Genomic DNA, 5,251 nt, shown 5'->3' on the forward strand with positions numbered 1-5,251 from the left:
AACAAAGTTAGCGACTGTAATTAAAAATCTTGAATAAATAAATACACGGGCACAGTGGGGTAAAACACAGGACAAAAGCACGGCCTCTGTCAGTTACGATTTGAAAGCAATTCAACTATTTGAAAGTGGGCGCGCTCCACACCAATCAATAATGCCTTAATAATCTTCCAAGGACATGATATTCGCCTTCATACGAGTGAGACCGGTCCACCCCAGGATCTGACATCCACATGTCACCACCATCGTGGTGAGGAATAAATGAAAGCAAGCAATTTTGCGGTTAAATGTTTCATACTGTTTGAATAAAAGGACTCGGCCAGTGTTAATCAGTGCTTTGTTACAGACAAAAACATCTTTGTAAAGATGATGGTATCTGCAGATGGTGGCCAATAAAGGATTTGTCTGTATTAACAATTTAACATCAATTTTTATTACATATTTGGCACGGTGTTTGAAATATGCAAGGCAAAACTAACCTTCGTTTGTGATGGGCAGCATAAAATATTTGCTCGTGTCCATTTCCCATGGTATAAGATGGCTAATGTGTTTATTTAAAAGTATTTGTGGGGCAATTAAATTTGTGTTATTTATCTTTTTTTTCAAGATTACTTCATAGACGGCATGAAGCTCAGCGCATAGTCTCTTCAGGAAGACTGGGGGTGTTATAGCATTCACTCCCGCAGCTGGCATATAATCAGCTGCATCCACAGGCGTCTCCTTAACCTATTACATTTCACCTCATCCCAGGCCAGCCAATCAAGCGGATGCAGGCCAAATAAACAATCGGTTCTCCTCCTCGCTGCAGTCCAGACTTGATTTCAGGTGTTCATGCAGCCTTATAATATGGCATGTGTCAATAAATGTTCAAACTAAATGAATTCTCTCCTGATTGAAACATCATGTGTTGAAATAAACAACTGCAGTTCAAAATAAAAAGTGAATTGCCTAATATTTTTGTTGTGGAATCAATTAATTTCTTTCTTTAGAGGCAAAAACATGAAAAAGCTAAGAAAAAAAACTAATGAATATAATATATTTGGAGCAACTTAATTTATAAATGGTTGTCAACTTAAAAACGTGTGTTCACAATGATGGTAATTAAGTACATACAACTTAAAATTCCTCTTAAATCATACGGTAAAACAAGTTGGAACAACATCATTTTTGGAGTAATCAACTTAAAAACTTGTATCCCGAATGAGGGTAATTAAGTACATACAACTTAAAATCCCTTTTAAATCATGTGGTAAAACTAATCGGAACAACTTAATCTTTTGAGTAATCAACGTAATTCAAGAGGAAAAGCCTTCTCCCCTAACTCAAATAAGTTTGTTGCTTTAAGACAATTTCATTAGAAGTTGTCATAACTCAATAAACATCGATGCAAACTGTTGCGTTGATTTTCTTTGTTGAGCCAAGGCATTTGTTTTTAGAGTGTGTAAGACTTTTTAAGATCTGACCATTGTGTGTGGTCATGCCTGGATTGCAGTGCAATATTAAGTCACGTCTGGGGAACTCCCCTCCCAATTTTGTTATGAATTGTGTTTTTTCTCCTGCTTAGGATTGTTCATGAAAACGAGCTATACCCTCCTAAAGTCAGAAACCAGAGAAATCTCAATCTTGTGATGTCATCCATCCAAGTTATTATTTATATACCAAACAAGCCTTTTTTTTTATTGTTTACCTTTTTTACAATTCAATGTCAGTGGAGCAGTTTCACATTGTATTCTTGATGACATCACACATTTGTTTTTAAGCTACTTTTTAGACCGAGAAGAGCCTTGTTAATGATGACGTATCTTTTTAGAACATAGGAATATATACATTGCAAGGTTGCCCCTTAAATGTGAATATAACAACAAAAAAGGTTTGGTCATTAAATGTATGTATCATATCTTTGACTATTTGTGATCATGTCATCATCTAAATCAGTGGTTTCCAACCTTTTTTTGTCTGGTGTCCCCCTTGAGCTGGTCTCCATTCTATAAGAACCCCCTCCCTCATCTGTGATGATTTGCCTAAAAAATGTTCTTGTGCTAAACCCTTTGTCAACAAATTGAACCCAACTGTTCCTTACATTAAATCACTTGTATAACTCACCCTAATACACATGCATTAAACCTGACATCTACACTTATTATGAGTGAAATAACAAAATCATATTAAGACTTCTAACAGCCACAACATCTTTTCTGAAGACTAGAGCTTTATGAGACACTTGAGCTTGCTTGTCTTTAATAAGCTGTGATAGTTCTGGGGCAAGACACCAGACTTATGAGAATTGACTTTAAAATGTTTTTTTTGTGTGGAAATATATTGCAATCTCTATTCTCTCTACGTACCCCCTGCAATCCCCTCAAGTGCCCCTAGGGTAAGGCAACCACTGATTTCAATCATGTCCCACACCATTGGAATGCCTGTTCATTTCCCTTTACTACTGGTGATGTAATTGAGTGTAGGGTCCCATATCATATCTAGCATCCTGCTCAGCAGTACCTGAGGGTACGAGTGTTTGAGCTCCACAGCCTGTCTGTATCCACTCTCTATGGCTGTCAGCTCCCCCACCGCCCACAGCCTCCTCCGGCCTGACGACACCTCCACCAGCCCTGCTACACCCGACTGGGACTGGTTCAGCTGCAGGGAGGAAAGAGAGCAATACAGTCTAATTACTACAACAAGCGCATGGACAAAAGCGACACAGCAACAGCATAAAAGGGGATATTCCAGTTCACATGTTGCATTGCTTCATTCTCATTTTAATAGAATGTAATAAGCCCCCACCTGAGAGCGGATGTTGAGCTGAGGAGGAAGGTACACCAACATCCTGGGAATATTCTGCACCACCTTCACCATCAGGTCCTTGCTGGACAAAAGAACAGCTGTCATGTACATGTTCATGGATAGCTTCAGTACTGGGTCCCAGGGAAATCAAAGCTTCAAACACTTTATTTCCTGCACGGTTGCATCGATGTATGTCGGAAAAAGTCTTGGTAAAAGTTTTAGTGTAAGAAAACAAAGGTGACAATTAAAAATAAAAAGAGTCGCCAGATAAAACCTTTTTTCTTGATTTTTCTTTTATATATGGTATAGTGGTACATCATTAAATACAGGTACAGATAGGTACAGATCATTAAAGTTATGCATTGTTTTGTGTATCTGTGTTGAGATACTACAAATAGTTTAAAACATGTCTAATATCGTTTTATTACATTACCCTTACATCAGCAAAAATAACAAATAATAAGTCAAACCATAACCAATATATATGTATTATAGATAGTGTTACTATAACTTTAATAAGAAACATGTTTATTGGTTTATAGTAAAATCTCAATTGACTGTTTCCCATTCTGTTTCTGAGTCTGATTATTGTTATTCTTTCACACAATTAAAACTACTGTATATAAGAGTAAAAGATGAGGCTGAGTCGAATGAATCCAAGGGATAGGAGGGGTTCCCGGTATATTCTCTACAAGGGTTTTTTTGCTGAAGAAAAAATTGATAACCTTGAGTATGAGAGGGTATGAGATAAGCCTAAGTATGAGTGTGTGCATGTATTAAATGTGAGTGTTTCCAGTACCTGTGGGGTCGATGGTGTCCCTGCATGATGAGGGCCAGAGAGGAGCTGAGTTCTGGGTTCAGGGCGATGGAGCACCTCAGCTGGGACTCAGTGAGCCTCCCCCAGGCCTCCACCTGTCAGAGAGAGGGGGTCAGCACCGGTGAAGAGCAGCAGGGGGGTGTAGAGTGTGTGTGCGACCCTCACCTGTAAGGCGGGGCTGGTGAGTCCCTGGACTGTGTGCCTCAGAGTGACCCGGGCCTCCTTGGAGCCCCCGTGGGCCCCCCAGCCCCCTACGTCCCCCACAGCTCTCACTCTCCAGTGGGGAGAGTGAATGTCTGCGGAGGCGCTGCGCAGAGGACCTGAGGGGAGGATCAGGAAGAGCATGATCAGGGTTCTAATTTTCTAAATCAAATTCAAGGACTTTTCAAAGACATTCCAGGTCCAATTCCATCAAATGAGGAACGCAAAACAGTATTGTTTGAGATACAGTTCGTGGTCATGAACTTTTAATGTTGGCCAGCCCCTCCCAAGAACAATAGAATAACTGGAACTGATCAAATAGCACAATATCACTTTTTCTCTCCTCTTTTATCTCCTTTGTATTTCTTCTTGTGTTATGATCCGTATTTGTTTTCCCGTTTTACAGTATTTTGAAAAGTGGTGTTGGATGTTGCTTGCTCTGAGAGAGTTTATGATTTTGCCTTGTTTGCCATGGAACTAAGTACAGATCGCGTTCACACCGGAATAACTTTTTTATCCCCAGGATAGTCCCACCTCTCTAGCAGGCACTCAACATGGGGGTAAAAGTTCTCGGAACTAAGTTCTCTTTTTGGTGTGAACGCAAAATTCCAGGCACTATCGGAACTAAACGGGAAAAGTACGGGTAAAAGTACTCCGGTGTGAAATGCACAAATGCCAAATGCACATTATTTAACATGAGCACTGGAGTCCATCATGTAAATGTGCCAGATTTAGCCATAGATGCTCATTTCCATCTGGCGGGTTGATGGCATTAAATGAAATCATAGAAGAGCACATGAGAACAGAGAAAACCCATGAGCATAATCACAGCACATAAGCATAGTCCATTTGCAATCCACTAAAATACATGATTATAAAAAAAGTCTCCAACTTGTTATATTAGGCAGCTGGCTCTTCACCCTGCCATCTGGATGTCTGGCGGATCTTCAATAAGCCTGAAGTAAATGTCTTAAGGCCCAGATACACCGGCCCGAAATCGGCAGTAAATGGGAGTCGGGCCGAACATGAGCGTGGGCACGCCCTATTCGGAGTGGTGTGCGCAGCACCGTCGGGTCTTTTCAGCCGACCTGACGCCTTTTCTTGAATCGCCGTCGGGAACACCACCGGAAGTCGGACAAAGGGATAACACTGATTGGCTGTTCAGCTAGCGAATCAGTGCATGAGAAGCGTTAACGGAAGTGAGGGAGGTAAACAAATGATTTAAAATGCAAGATGGAACACACACGGACGGCTATTTCACCTCATCGGTTTATAGAGCTCCTGTTCGTTCATGTTTTCAATGGACGAGAGTGAAAATGGAAAGAAAAACGCTATTTGTTGTTACAACAAATAGCGTTTTTCTTTCCATTTTCACTCTCGTCCATTGAAAACATGAACGAACAGGAGCTCTATAAACCGATGAGGTGAAATAGCCGTCCGTGNTTCACGACC

The 5,251-nt window shown here is 40.6% G+C and overlaps 1 protein-coding gene and 1 long non-coding RNA gene across 2 annotated transcripts in view; both read right to left on the reverse strand.

Moving 5' to 3' along the window:
* The window catches only part of LOC104948393 (matrix metalloproteinase-15-like), a 162,556-nt gene that overhangs the window by 8,582 nt on the left and 148,723 nt on the right, over positions 1-5,251 (reverse strand). The window lies entirely within an intron of this gene.
* Positions 2,782-3,816, reverse strand: LOC104948392 (uncharacterized). Its single transcript, XR_798681.1, has 3 exons — positions 3,764-3,816; positions 3,581-3,693; positions 2,782-2,859 (listed from the first exon to the last, which is right to left on the reverse strand). It is a non-coding gene; the product is annotated as an uncharacterized lncRNA (long non-coding RNA).

Source organism: Notothenia coriiceps, unplaced genomic scaffold (genome assembly GCF_000735185.1).
Source record: "Notothenia coriiceps isolate Sejong01 unplaced genomic scaffold, NC01 NC01_scaffold00014289, whole genome shotgun sequence".
NCBI lineage: Eukaryota > Metazoa > Chordata > Actinopteri > Perciformes > Nototheniidae > Notothenia > Notothenia coriiceps.